Below are 15737 nucleotides of genomic sequence, written 5' to 3' on the forward strand. Positions count from 1 at the left end.
ATCTAATTAATTTTTATACAGGGCAAATTTGATTTGTGAATAGGTACGGATGTAGTATAAAATGCGATATTTAAATATTTCATAAATGAGTTTTATAATACTGGTAATACTCGTTAATTTATCGAAAAAAATATTCGTAAGAAAACCAACGAAATTTTAAATTAGATAAGGTAAAAATTATATATATCCCTTGTGTTTATATTCGTGTAATTATTGCGACTAAAAATGTTGTTTAAATCAAATATTCAATTAAGATTCTAAGGAGAGATATAGGTACCAAATGAATTGCAAAAGGGTCAAGATGTACTTGACCACGAATTAATGATTTTTGGTGGTTCCGTTTTTTGGTAAAACTGGGTCCTTCGGAACGATTCGAAATACATTAAGGATGATTCTTCATTTTTTGCGCAAAGCTTTCAAAGAATCTAGACCCTCGATTGAAAATATTTAGGGGTCGTTTTTTTAAACTAAAATACAGAAATTGTGTGCCCATTTGCACGAATAGGTTTAATCCACATAAAATAAAGATGAAGTTGTCCAGAATGCCATGTACCTACATAAGATTAATAACGACGTTAAACATACTTAATATAATGTCATAGCTTTTAGAATCCGTTAGAAAATAAAAGCGAAAGAAAAAATTATGTTTTTTTGTATTTAAAATAAAAGACGTATGTAAATAAGTCTATAGGAAGTACGACCAAGTACTCGATGTATATAGTTCACAGCCTAAAAATACTGTATTAATCGTAAATATATAATATACAATATATTTATATGAAATTTACATCTGACCTTTTATTTTTCATAATTGAATACTGGAAATAATCGAACGATCATTTAAAAGTGCTACAAGTCATCACCAATGTTATTAATAACGTATTAATGGTAAATGTACCGTACGTTATAATCTACACGTTCATATATGGCGTTAATTTAATTATTTTATGATAACACACTTTTTGCTAGTTATTCTTTGAAATATTAAAACGAATTATTTGTTTGGGCCCGTACATACGCAATAAATAAATTTAATTTGTGTTAGTAAAATTATTGATCTAGGCATAATGTTCGACAGTAAACTCACCTTTGTATGTCATATTAATAATATTATCAACAAGGCCCCAAAGACTCTTGGCTTTGTTTTGAGAGCTGCAAAAGATTTCAATAATTTAGGAACATTTATTATGTTATATAAAACCCTCGTCAGATGTCTCCATTTTTCAATATTCATTCAGATAACATTGAAAAGATTCAACGGAAGTTTCTAAGGTTTATAAATTATAAATTGCATATTCCTATACAAAACATAAATTACAATTACCTCTTGGATAAAATGTCTCTATTGAAACTTTCAGAAAGAAGAATGAGCACAGATTTAATACTGTTACAAAGAATACTACATTTTAAAATTGACTGTCCCGAATTACTTCAATGTATCAATATCCATGTTCCCAAAAAATCATGCCGACATTTCTTACCTTTTTACTTCAATAACACCAGGACACTAGCTTACCAAAATTCTCCGATTCCGAGACTTCACAATCTCGGAAACAAATATTCTGATCTGGGTGATATATTTCATTTGAAAACTAATCAGTATAAATGTTGTATATTCTATCACTTTTATTCTTCTAGACACAAATAGACCTATGTACTCATATAAATTCTCCGCTTCTACTATTTTGTTTTGTTGAATCTTTTAAATTCAATTATATGCGTGAGGATTCATTTTTGCCATTATGTTTACATCCTTCTTTATTGTATTAATTTTTAAGTGTTTACTCTGATACAAAATGCTTGTATTTTTTTTAAAGAAAAGCCCACTAGGGCGTGTAATAAATGATAAAAAATAAATAGTAAATATGGAAATGAATACATAATTTTGTTCGTATTAAAACTCAATTCTTTAAAGAAAGGCATATAAATACGTTATTGGATTGAATCAAAATAAAATAATCAAATTAACGCCATCTGTGAACGCGTAGATTATAACGTAAGTTATGGTACAACAAAACCACTCTACCAATGTAAATAATTATAAGTGAGGGGTGAACGTCATTTTTGTCAAATCTAAACCATTTTCTTAGTCTTCAGTAGTTGTAAGAAATAAGTCGTAATTTTTTCCAGTATTCTCTTAGGAAATATTTCTTCGATGGTCCATATTAAACAGAATTGTATTTTGTTAAACAAAACACTCATCAAGAAGTGTAAATTAAATTATAGTAGAGATTATTGGTTACAGTAGGTGCTATTTATAAACGGAATTAATATGATATAGTAAGAGTGTCTCTAATTTCTCAATTAGGTATGAAAGTAAAGTTTTGGTTTTATAAGCAAACTAAATAAATGTACACGTACTGAGTTCTGAGAAAATAATGGTCATCAATAAATGTTATCATTAGTATGTATTTTCTCCTTCAATTTAATTCTCATAATTATTATGCATTCCGCCTACCTAGAGCATTTTAAATACTTGTATTTGAAAAGGAGTTAATCAGTTTTTTCCCACCCAGATTATTTCTCTCCAATGAAAATACGTATGTTCCAATCTAAAAATACGTATGTTCCAACATAAAAATACGTTTGTTCCAATTTAAAAATACGTATGTTCCAATCTAAAAATACGTATGTTCCAATCTAAAAATACATTTGTTCCATTCTAAAAATACGTATGTTCCAATCAAAAAATACGTATGTTCCAATAAAAAAAAATCAGTTTTTATTTGTAAAAAATAATATTTCTTTTCTTGAAATGAATTGACCATAGCAATAATTTGATTAAGATAGTAATATTATATTGAAAGTGGATGTCACTTGTGATAGAGTATTTAATTTAGATGTGAATCTTGAGGCACTATCATTGTGTTTATTAACATTATTTGAAGGCCTTAATAAACAATATATTTCGCGTATATTATTATTTGTTAGTTGTGTCGGTGTTGTAGAATATGATATTACATTAATTTATATGGCAATTTAAACACGTTATAAAGTAGATAATATTAGAAAGAATGCTAAAATAATATTTATAAAACTCCTTTTGAAAGTCGAGTACCTACCTATGTCTTTCTTCTTCATACTTGTAGTTCTACTTATTTTCAAACATTTATATTTTTAAAAATGGAAGAAAAATAACATTGCAATATAATGTAATGAATTACTAAAAATATTTATACTAAGATTTTAAGAAGCAACAATTCACGTCGGAAGAGAAAATGGTCAAATATCCATTAAAGTTCCATTTTTTCAAAGTTATTACGAATTGATGTTTGCCGAAAGGTTCCGCTTCAATCTAAAATAGTTCAAACGAAGAACTTATTAACCTATTTTGTTGGCGTTTTTCCATTTTCCCCAACGCAAATACAGGGTTTTACAATAAGAGTTGTTATTTTGAATAGCCCGCTATTTCGGTAGATGTTACTTTTGAAGCTGTCATTTTTTGACATTTGACAAGTAGAAACTACGCCATTAATAAAAAAGGAACGATACACGCTTCAACAACGCATTGAAATTATTAAAATTCACTTGAGTGAATCAAATGCAAATCATCTTGAGTGATGAGGCCCATTTCCACCTCGGTGGCTTCGTCAACAAGCAAAATTGTCGCATCTGGGGCTGGGAAAACCCAAGAGGTATTGTTGAAAAGCCTCTTTATCCTCAACGTGTGACTGTTTTGTGCGGTTTATGGTCCGGTGGAGTCATTGGACCTTATTTTTTCGAAAATGAGGCTGTAGCAACAGTTACGGTGAATGGATTGCGCTATCGAGAGATGATTAATGATTCTTTATGGCCGGAATTGGATGGTATTGATCTGGACACTTACTTTCAACAAGACGGCGCTACGTGCTACACAAGCAACGAAACCATTGATCTTTTACGATTGAATATCAAAATAACACCTCTTATTGGAAAACCCTGTAGTTGTTTATTGTACTAATTCAGTTGAAGTGAAGTGTTACTTCGATAATTTGGGCGTATTTAGCAGTAAGCGCTGTAAGTAAATTTAACCATTTCTTATTTATTTTCAACCAATGTGAAAATTAATTTTAAATAAGCACAACGGTAACGATATGCTGAACGGAGCACGTGACGGACGGAAAAGTGTTTGTTCGCGTGCAGCATGAAAAAGAAAAAGGAGAAAAACTAAAACATGTCTTGACCATTTTCCTGCATATAAATAGTTCCGTCTCCCTTAACTTATTAGGGCGATACACGAAGGGAATATTGGGAATCCGTTGAATTGAAAGTATTTAGTTAGCCTTTTGCATGGCTTAGGTACTTGAGGAAATGTATCGAGATACCATTTCTTCTCTCTTGCTCATTTAATTCAGTTTAACACCAGCGTGCGGCGTCCCCATTCTCCGTAAAGGTACGAATCTAAAGTCGGCGGCAGACTGCAAACTGCAACGGCAGACCGCAGCGGCGTACCGCAGACTTAATACTAACTGTTATAATAATTTGTATTATGTCTCGTACTAGGTCTGCGGTCCGCCGCTGCGGTTTGCAGTCCGACCCCGGAATCGTACCTAAACATAGCGCTCTGAGCATTTGACTCGAGTCGTTAAAGTCAATCAATTAAGTTATTAAGTTAATCTAATAATGTCTTTTTAAAGGATTCATTTACATAAATATCTATTACTACATTTCCGCTAATAGTAAAATCTATATTTTATAATTTATTAACAATAATCTTTGAAGCGTTTATACCTAAACAAAGTTTGTAAAACCTACTTATTTTTATACAGAATTTTTTTGAATGTCAGATTCGTGAATTCTTTCGCAAAATATTATTTAAAGAATTTATGAAATATCGATGCTACATATTATATGATTTCCATTTATTGTCATTACACTAGATATTTTTTAATTAAACCAATAATGACGAATTTTAAAAGACATGTTTAAAAATAACCAATTAGGTACTTTATTAAAAATAGTTCCTGTATGAGAAAATATTAAAAAATTCCCACTGTATGTTAAAGGGCAAATAAATTTATTTATCTAGCTTAAAAGAAAACTAATTATCAAAATTTATTTATTAAGATAAATTTACTAGTAGTAAGCACTAGACCAAGATAATTTGCGATAACAAAATAATGGTTAGGGATATTCTGTAGTAGAAGCCTCGTCGAAAACTTAAATCATTGTAAGTTTTTAAATCGATGTTAAATTGTTGAGAATTCAGTTAATAAAAAAACGTTTACAAAGCAACTTCATGTATTTTTATTTTTTTTATTATATTATGTTGGGATCCATCCATCGCACTGCGATGTAAGACGATGGGTCTAGACTCAGAGACTGGAGAGATGAAAGGGTCTCACTCAACTACCCTCTACCAATCACCAATCCGGCCGCATCCGCCGCCTATGCCTAGACAAACCTCCAATCCAACCACTGGGGGTGACCTGCAGCAGAGATATAATATTGTTTGGAGTTGACTGTACGTTATATTAGTGGGTATTTGATTAAAGCACAAGGGTCCCGACGGCCCGGAAAAAGTGGAACTTTGGCATCCCCGAAGACGTTATGAGGCTGAAGGTAGTGTTAAAGGTAGAGAGATGGGTTATAAAATGGTTGGTAAATTCCCACTCGACGTTAAAATATAGTTCACTATAAATAACTAACTAACCATCACACCGTCTGTGGGGGTGGGCAGAGAGGACGGACCGCCAAACACACACACCTTGGCTCATTTACAGTCGTACATCGTCTCATACATACTATTCTATTATACTGACCCTTGACATGACCGACTTTAATATTTGATTCACTTGATGGTGCCACGTCTTCCTCGGGCGTCCCCGACTTCGTCTACAAAGGAAAGTTCCGAGATCAGTACCTACTGATATTAAACCGCCTAGAGATACAGACGTTAAACATAATTATTTGCAACAAGGGAACACCATGTGTGTGCATTGATTCGTGTTTAAAGTGACTTATGATTCATCGAACATTTTATAGTGCGAGCCCCACTGTACTAAATACCAGGATAGAGAATTATCATCAAACATGGTAAGTAGAATAATATCTTGCGTTGTTATTCAGTGTGTTGGTCGGGGCATCACGATTCCCTAGACAGAGAGAGGATCGAGCTCCTTTCTCTGACCCAGTACGGGACGTAACCCAAAGGGTCATCGTACTTGTTTGTTTTAAAGGACGTTTGTAATTAACAAACGTGCTTTAAAATTTTACTCATTTATATCTTTCCAGAGTTATATTATTTTGATTAATGAAGAAGTGTTGCTGCCAAGTTTTCCACATAGTTTGTGTTAATTGTTATTTCATTTCTGAGAGCAAATTTAATTTCAAAAGACATCACCTTTAACCTCCAACCCATATCAAGCCCTTATCTTCCCTGACTCGCCCCTAACCCGATGTTTCGCAGAGTGGGTGAAAAGAGCTCGGAAGGACGCTAAGGACAAAGGGCACTGGGCCGATCAAGGGGGAAAAAGGATGTGCATTTTGGATGACCTAGTTTTCGTTACACATGAAGAAAAGGCTCACACGTACACTTTGAAGCAGCGGTACCACGTGCCGCTCCAGATCGCCGCGCAAAAAAAATCTCACAATGGCAGTAAAGTTACCTTACTTTCGGACTTGGACTGGAGCGGTGCTTGGTCCCGCTGCTCCAAAGTGTACACGTGACAGAGTATATTCAAATTTGCAAAGGAACGTAGCCACTCTTAGTTTTCGCTCGGTTTATAAAGAGGGTTATATTTAAAGGAGGTTACCTATACTATCTATGTTTCCATCATTCGTAATTCTGCCACCATAAAACGGGTATATCCCTAGGGTTCGGTGATAACTCGACACTATAGCCCAGTCAATGAAGGGAAAAAAAGACCCAATGTCGGAACTAATTCCCCGGAAGCTGAATTTTTCACAGATATTAGAAGACCTTTAGACATGTATTTTTACAAAAGTCCCCGACTTTCCCCCTTGTGCTTCCTTCCCCACCCCCTCTTGAATATATTTTTCAAAGCATTTTGGAATACGCTAATATCTCCTTATTGGCTTTATAAAATCAAATAATTTATTTTTTATTAAGTTTTTAATTAGTTATTCTAAAAAATTGTATTCTTTCGTTTTTGCGAGAAAAGCTATACAATCTCTACAATTTATTAGTAAAGAAAAAATATCAGTTTTTAAAATAGTATTTCAGAATATATTTGCACATTACTTTTTTCTGAGCCTGTTAACGAAAAAAAATAAATCAAGAAAACTTGTAGACAATATTTTTAGCTATAAAATAATGTATATAATAATGGGTTTTAATTTATAATAAGGCACGTAGGCTATTAATAAAGAGCACGGAGCGCGGCGGCTCGAACGCGCAGCGGTTCGCGGCGCAGCGAGAAATTACAAAAACCTAAGGAAAGTAATGATTAATTAATGTGTTTGCTTTATTTTTATAACAAATTCATCTAACGTTGAATATTTTTATTGTTATTTACCAGTTTTAGTTCGGTGGGGAGGGGGGATATATATATTTTCCCCTACCCAATGAAGCGCTTTCATTATCCACCAACCGCCGTGCCCTGGTCGGGCTAAACAGTGATATTATGTTGTATGATTGTTTGTAACTTATTATTTAAATAAAGATATGTGGGAAATTTATGGGAATCAGTTTACGCGTCCTCAACAGTAACCCACATGCTCCACGGACATGAATATTCTCGGGCAAACAGAGCCTACACATTAACAGCAGCGTCTCTTGTCCACGTAATGAGAGAAGAATACCAAGATATTGATGGGAAATTAAGAAAAATAGAAAAAATGTATCAAGATTTAGTTACGTGGAAAAAAATATGGAGGAGGTTAAAAATTATGACAATCTAAAAGAGACGATTCCATATACTGAAGCAAGTGAAGGCAGGATTAAGGAATCATCGAGTAGGACTGCCAAGTTGTGGTTTTACTTCTACATTGTATTGACCTCATGCTTAGATTTATATTTGCAGAGAAGTCCGGGAATCGGAAAATGCACCTAAATACTACTGTTGATATGCTTGCATTTTTCCACCCGGCAGGACATTTACCATACGCAAAATCAGCACATATTATGTACGTTCAAAGTATGTTGCAACTCGAATCAAGAATAACTAAAGAAGAATATAAATCATTCACTGAAAATGGGTACTTTATAATAAGAAGAAGCGACAGATATTGGTCCGGTACGTGGACGGACGTGATCATCGAGCAGTGTCTCATGCGACCAATGAAGTCAGTAGGAGGTTTGACACATGGGCGCGGAATCACTGACAGTACTTTGTCAAAGTGGAAACTTGGAATCACTTACTGCGTGAAAGTGCAAGAGAGCATTGAAGAATTCATCGGTATAGAATTTCATTTTACTGAACAGCATGTTGAGCTGCGCGAATCACGGAAGAAAAGGGATGAGCTAGATATAGGAAAATATACATCATGGCTAAGACAGCACAGCCCATTCACCAAGCTCTCAGGGGAGCTGATGTCTTTATCTTCAGGGTTTGTTTCAGATAATAGTGTCAATTGTGAAAACGCTTATGAGGTGGGCCTGGCAGCTATGCAAAAAATGAAAGGATGTAATTTTGGAGATATACGACTGAAAAGGAAAGACATGGTGACTACCCAGCAAGATTCAAATCCGCAGCTGTTAGGACGAAACAAGTTGCAGTAAACCCCCAGCAGCTATTTAACAGAATACTGTGCATTAGTGATAGTCCTAGCAAGCTTTAGACCTACATAGGATATGAATTGGCTTCAAGACCCCTTCTATTTTTAATGAAGTCTCCCTTCGTAAAGGAACAAAATCATGTAAGGCGAAAGTATTTAGCGAAAGTATTTATGACAAAGTTTATTTGGAAAATGTTGCAATAGTCATCGATAGGGGATACCTCCTACACTCTGTTGTTTGGAAAACTGAAACTACTTACGGAGACATCATTAAATCATACTCACGTTTCGTCCATACTAAATTTGACAAACATTCTATTGTCGTTTTCGAAGGATACCCTGAAGAACCAACTGTAAAATATGAAGAACAAAGACGAAGGTCGGCTGACAACTCATCGTGCGATATTGAATTAAACTTCATTACACGTTGTTTGACTAAGGAGGAAGCTTTCTTATCTAATAGGAATAACAACAAAAATAATGATTGTAGCACTGTGTCATGAATTTAGTGAATCTGGTTTGAAAACTGTCGCGGCCGCAGCTGATGCCGATATTGACATTGTACTAACCGGCATCGAACAACTCAACATATTCTCAAAAGTGATTGTTGTTGGCACGGATAGTGATCTTTTGGTATTACTTGTAAGTCTTGCTCCTGAAGGAAAATCTATTTTTTTCTGTAAAGATGTTGGTAGAAGGGCCCCTTCAAGAACTTTCTACATCATAGAGAAACCTATAGGTAATGTTACCTAAAGATATTCGAAAACACATGCTATTTACCCATGCCATTACGGGCTGTGATACGACCTCATCTTTATATGGGTTAGGAAAGATAAAAGCTGTTGACATGATGAAAAACAATCCCGAAGCAAAACGCGCAGCTGAGGTATTTCTGGAAAAAGATGCAACTGAAGAGAACTTGTTGCAAAATGGAGAAAAAATCGTTCTCGCCATGTATGGTCTTGGTAGTTACTCTAATTGAAACGAAGCTCGATACTATAAGTTAACCAGACTAACGACAAAATCAGCTTTTAAATCTAAATTTGACTTGGCAAAACTACCACCGACTTCAGATCATGTCATCAACATTTGTTGAGAGTTTATTTGCAAGTACAGTTTTGGTTAGGAAACAAACTAAACCCTATAAACTGGGGATGGAGGTATGAAAATGGAAAATGTAAAATCTATGGTGTACTGTTCCTGCAAGTCTGGATGTGGAAATTACTGTGGCAGCAGAAAATCTGGATTTATCTGCTCTGCCATGTGCTACAACCGTAACGTATTATCATGTCTGAACACACCCCGGTATGGCGAAGAAATAGAAGACTCTCTTGACTAGAAAATTATTTGAATATTTGCCTAATTTTGTCATAGATAATAGTGATAAGTATATAATATAATTTACAAACCGTTTTGTCATTATAATATTTTTTAAAGTATATTTAAAGAAGCTTGTTTGAAAGTTAACCATTTTAGATCTATGCACTATTTTAAGTGATTTATTGTTTCGATATTTTATTGTTGATACATAATAAAACAAGTGAGAATTTCCACAAAAGATTTTTTAGAACTTCGCCATAACATAAGGACTGCAATATTTTAATGTGGTGAAAGGGTAGTCCCACGCTGTCGTAGGTATTTTTGGCTTATTTCACATAACTTTATTTAAAAAAAATACTTACAAACAATCATACAACATAATATGACTGTTTAGCCAGACCAGGGCACGGCGGTTGTTGGATAATGAAAGCACTTCATTGGGCAGGGGAAAATATTTATTATAAGCAATAATTATTAGCCTGAAACACTCATCCACATTGAAAAATCTCCTGATAAAAGATACATGATGCCAACGGGACTTGAACCCGTGTCCTTTCGATTTCCGGTCGACAGCTCTGACCACTGAGCTATGGTGGCTTATCTCTTATCCGCGAAATAATTCAACATATACCTACTAGTGTTTCATTCAACAATTAATGCTTGTTACATTTTTTTTTGAGATTTTTCAATGTGGATGAGTGTTTCAGACTAATAATTATTGCTTATAAAAATAATTGTTACCCTTTGTGCTTTGCATAAAAAATCTTGTCTTACACATTAGTTTACCAAAAAAAATAATAATGAAAATATTTATATTCCCCCCCCTCCCTTCCCGCCGAACTAAAACTGGTAAATAAAAATTAAACTCTTCAACGTAAGATGAATTTGTTATAAAAATAAAGCAAACACATGAATTAATCATTACTTTCTTTAGGTTTTTGTAATTTCTCGCTGCGCCGCGAACCGCTGCGAGTTCGAGCCGTCGCGCGCTGAGGTCCTTATTAACAGCCTACGTGCCTTATTGTAAATTTAAACCTATCATTATAAACATTATTTTATAGTTAAAAATATTGTCTACAAGTTTTGTTGATTTATTTTTTTTCGTTAACAGGCTCAGAAAAAAGTAATGTGCAAATATATTATGAAAAACTATTTTAAAAACTGATATTTTTCCTTTGCTAATAAATTGTAGAGATTGTATAGCTTTTCTCGCAAAATTGAAAGAATACAATTTTTTAGAATAACTTATTATAAACTAAACAAAAAATAAATAATCTGATTTAATAAAACCATTAAGGATATATTAGCGTATTCCGAAATGCTTTGAAAAATATATTCAAGAGGGGGTGGGGAAGGAAGCACAAGGGGGAAAGTCGGGGACTTTTGTAAAAATACTTGTTTACTTGTCTTCTAACATCTGTGAAAAATTCAGCTTCCGGGGAATTAGTTCCGACACAAAACCTTTATTGACTGGGCTACTACGACAATTAAACACAGCTTTGTGATAAAATGCCATGAAAAATACCTATAGTTTTTGATGCATCACTTTTCATTACTTTATATCACTTTTTAAAGGTGTGTTGAATTGTCATTGTGTTGTGTTGTCCGGTTACCCGTACCGAGTCTGGTGGTCGTGAGTTACGAATATTTAAAAAAAAATACATCTATTTCAAAAATACGTCACTGGATGAAGACATTAATTATTATTGAAAACTACATGACGTGTACCCGGCGTTGCTCCGGGTTATGAATGGTTTGGAATAAATTTTTCTACCATTCACTACTATAAACCACATTGTTACTATCAAAAAACTACATTATATCGACGTTTATTCGACTTCGTATCTCATTCCAGTGCACCGATTTTCCCTACCTTACTCCGCCTCACAACGCCGCCCAACCGGGTGGTGACATAGTTCCCCTGTCTGTGCACTGCACAGGCAGGGACACTCTTGTGAGGTGTCACATAAAAAAATTAAAAAAAGAGATAATGCTAAGTCTTCCCCGGGTGTCCCCGACTGCATCTACCATTCAAACCTTCAGGGGACAAACAAACAAACATTCATTTTTAAATATATCGCACCTCCGGTGCTAAACTGTCACTTATGCAAATAATGTAATTTTTCAGGAGAAGCGTTTGAAAATTCGACATCGTATTATGATGTATAGTTCTTCTTGTCTAAAAAATGAACTGGTAATTATTTAAACTACAACTTTAAACTTCATATCAAAGTAAAAGCAAACGTCTCACAACTTTGTAATAAAAAAATATAAACATTTTAAATTTACAACCCTCCCAGAAGTGACGTTATGGCACTAGAAAACAATTTATCAGGCAATTGTGTCATAACAATCAAAACACGATATCATACTTTTATAAAGTTTTATTAATTAAAAAATCAAAGCAGTTTAACAAACTTTCTTAATTCTACATATAGAACTTTACTATTAATCAGACTTTTTAATCTCAGTCTTCTTACCATTTTACGAACGGTTTTCAGCGACGTAGTCATTGGTCACGTATTGTACCTATTTAAATACTATAATTACGGAATAATTTCTTTTGCTTATTATTATTATTTTAATTAGCACTAATTTTGTACTAATTGGGTACTCTTAAAAAATCAAAAACCTTTAATTTATTGTTACATTCCCAAGAAAATCAGGGACTGCGGTTTCAATAAACTTGTTTTCCTTGCAAGTGGAAATGTGACTTTATAGAATGTTAGAAGTACAAAAAATGAAATGAGATCATTGTAGAAACTTTCATAGTATCTTGGTATGATATTTGCCTCCACTAATTGCAATAAATCACGCTTTTTGCGTTCTCTAATTGGTATTTTTGAAGTATATGCTTGCTTGAAGGGAATTTCATCTATTCTTTGGGCGTTCCTCTTGGTTGAATTATAGCTTTTGCTTCCTCCCAATTTTCAGTTTTGTAAGTTGTTCGATATTGGTAATTTTCACAATTCTTTGTGAATTTAATGCATTTAATATCACCAGTTTTGATTACATCTCCGTTTAAATTTTTTGCTATATTGAACTTCATGTTTTCCTCAAGTGACTTCAAATCAAAGAAATCATCGTAATTCATTTCTTTTACCACAAATGGTTTACCAGTCTTCTTCGCCCCACGAATCAGTGACATGTATTGGTCGGGTACATTAATAGATCCAGCATTTTTTGCTCTTGTTACAGCTTTTTCAATAACCGAATGCGCTACGTCGCCTTCGTTTTGCGTATGACCTCGAATCAAAAAGTTATGTTGAATGGAATTAATGTCAAACTTACTGACTGCATAATAGTACATCGCAAACACAACCCTGTTCTTTTGTTGGCCACAGCAATTGTCCGAGTAAATAATTATATCGCAGCCATGACTTTCAAGTGCAATCTGCTCCGGGTATACACACACGATCCTATTTCTATGGCTCCTCTATTGCAAAAGCCTTCGTGCCAAAAATAACAGGTTGTTTCTTTCTTTTTTGCATTAGACATTGTTAAATTATAACAATTTAGTCTCGATTTGTAGTAAAAAGAGCTTGATTTGCCAACAGGACAGGGTAACACTGCTTGTAAGTCATAGATGAAAACAATTGTGTTGGTGTCAGGTTCATGACACTTTTTCATATCCCTGTCTTTTTCAAGTCTACTTAAATTTTTTTCTTCCTGATGTAACTTGAACCTGTCATGTAACATTGTCACAATTGTTAATCGAACGAAAACTTTATACCATAAAACATAAGGATTGGGGAAACAATGTCACTACGTACACAAGTATCTTTATTATTTCAAGAAAAAAATGTCACAACAAACTTTAGTGTTGTTATTGCTCCAAAATCATAAAAATGAATTGTCACAATTACCTTTGTGGTGTTGTAGCTCCAGGAGACTGCTAATCGTGCGGGGTGCCGCGCGCAACTAACCAATCAAACGTTGTTTCTCCCAGTGGAGGTTAGATTTGCACCAAAACCATAACGACATAACTGCCCTCACGCGGAAATTATACGCACTATACAAGCGACGATGACACACCAAGTAAAGAGGTACATTAGTTATTTTTTCTCATACTCAGATCAATTTTGACAAAACTTGCATAAGTGACAGTTTAGCACCGGAGGTGCGATATATAGATGCGAAGATTATTGTCTGACCCAAAATAACTTATTTGCGTGCGGTTGTTAAAGCTTTTGTATAAAAGCGCCACTATTTCCCGTATATCGTAAAATAAATGTACATATTATGTATTTGAAATAAACCGAAATAAATGTACACATTATATGTTTGAATAAAACAGAAATTATTACTGGAATAAACCGTGCAGCTCTTTGGACCAGATTTTTTAAAACTAGTCTGTGTCAGTGATTTTTGGCAGCGCTTGGAAAGAGATCAGATACCATTTATTTAAGTAAGTACCTACCTAAAAGAGTTCGATACGTTTCATTCCAATTTAGATTTTTGACTGAAACAGAAAACCAATTGCAAGAAGAATTGATTGAAAAATTGATGGAGTAAATACAAATTTAAGCACGAGTAGTTATTATAATTTCTGGTTCAAATTAATTTCTTGTAGTTACATGTCACAATATTCACAGTCCACAATGGAGTGGCAGACAAAGGATGAAAATAGATTGAATGCTGTAGAAATGAGATCCCTGAGGGGTAGGTGTGGTAAAACCATTTATGATCGTGTAAGAAATGTGGAGAAACACACAAACGTGAGATAGACCGTCAACTGCAAATTCGCCGTACTAAATTAATTCAAATAGCCGTAGGTACTGCCACGTATCACAAATAATCAGAAAACCAAACAAAACTTGGTCACTAGAGCGCTAGAGCTAATCGTAAATGATGGGTTGCACTTCGAATGTCTTCGTTTTTTGAGGCGCGCCTCAGACTAAACAACGCGCGACCGTGTCGGCTACCATTCATTTCGATTCCATGTGACTTCCCCAGTTCCCTCCAATACATGCAATCAGCGGTTCTGCCCAGCAATCCTGAGGCGGGCCCTATCTTTTGCTCATTAGCGTACTATTGTACTAATTGTGTAGTAGCTAGACGCGACGAGCGGAGATCCACTTGTGGCCAGCCGCGTTACACTGATGAGTTACATAATATAAAGACAGCCAGTCCTAGTGAAATACGAAAATATTATTTAAATTGAAGTAACTTTAAGGCTCATACAATTTATAAATTGGTAACACTTAAATTTAAGTTATACTTTATTTTGTATGTATGGAAACATGTATTTTTGACCCCTTTTCTCCTCATTTTTTTTAGGGGAGGCACAGCCTTCCATGCCTCATTGCACGAACCGTTATTAATTCTAGAATAATGGTTAACTTGAGAAAAAGTGCGTAATAGAAAGTAAGGTAGTACAGAAATTTTACCCAAGTAGTAGATCCAAAACAAAACTTTTCCTGCAAGGGAGAATTTTCAAGATATATTACGTTAGTACCTATGTTTCTTTTTCAATTTAAAATGACTAAATAAAAACGTACACTTTTTGTAGTACGTACCAACCTGAGATGTTGTTTTTTTCTGTAAGAGTGGTTAATTTAAGGTGTAAGCTGTCGCCCGAACCTAGAATAAAGCTGCAGCTGGGTCACGAACTATCGATAATTTTTTTTTATTTTAATTCGTAGAATATAAATATTAATCATCTAAATACAAAATGTTACGCATGTAATTATAATATTCAGAATGTGAAAGTGGCAACAATGTGTAGTATTATTTACGTGTGGCAGCACTTAAACCTA

Source organism: Hesperophylax consimilis, chromosome 6 (assembly GCF_061612785.1).
Source record: "Hesperophylax consimilis isolate HC1 chromosome 6, BYU_Hcon_1.0, whole genome shotgun sequence".
In the NCBI taxonomy this organism is placed as follows: domain Eukaryota; kingdom Metazoa; phylum Arthropoda; class Insecta; order Trichoptera; family Limnephilidae; genus Hesperophylax; species Hesperophylax consimilis.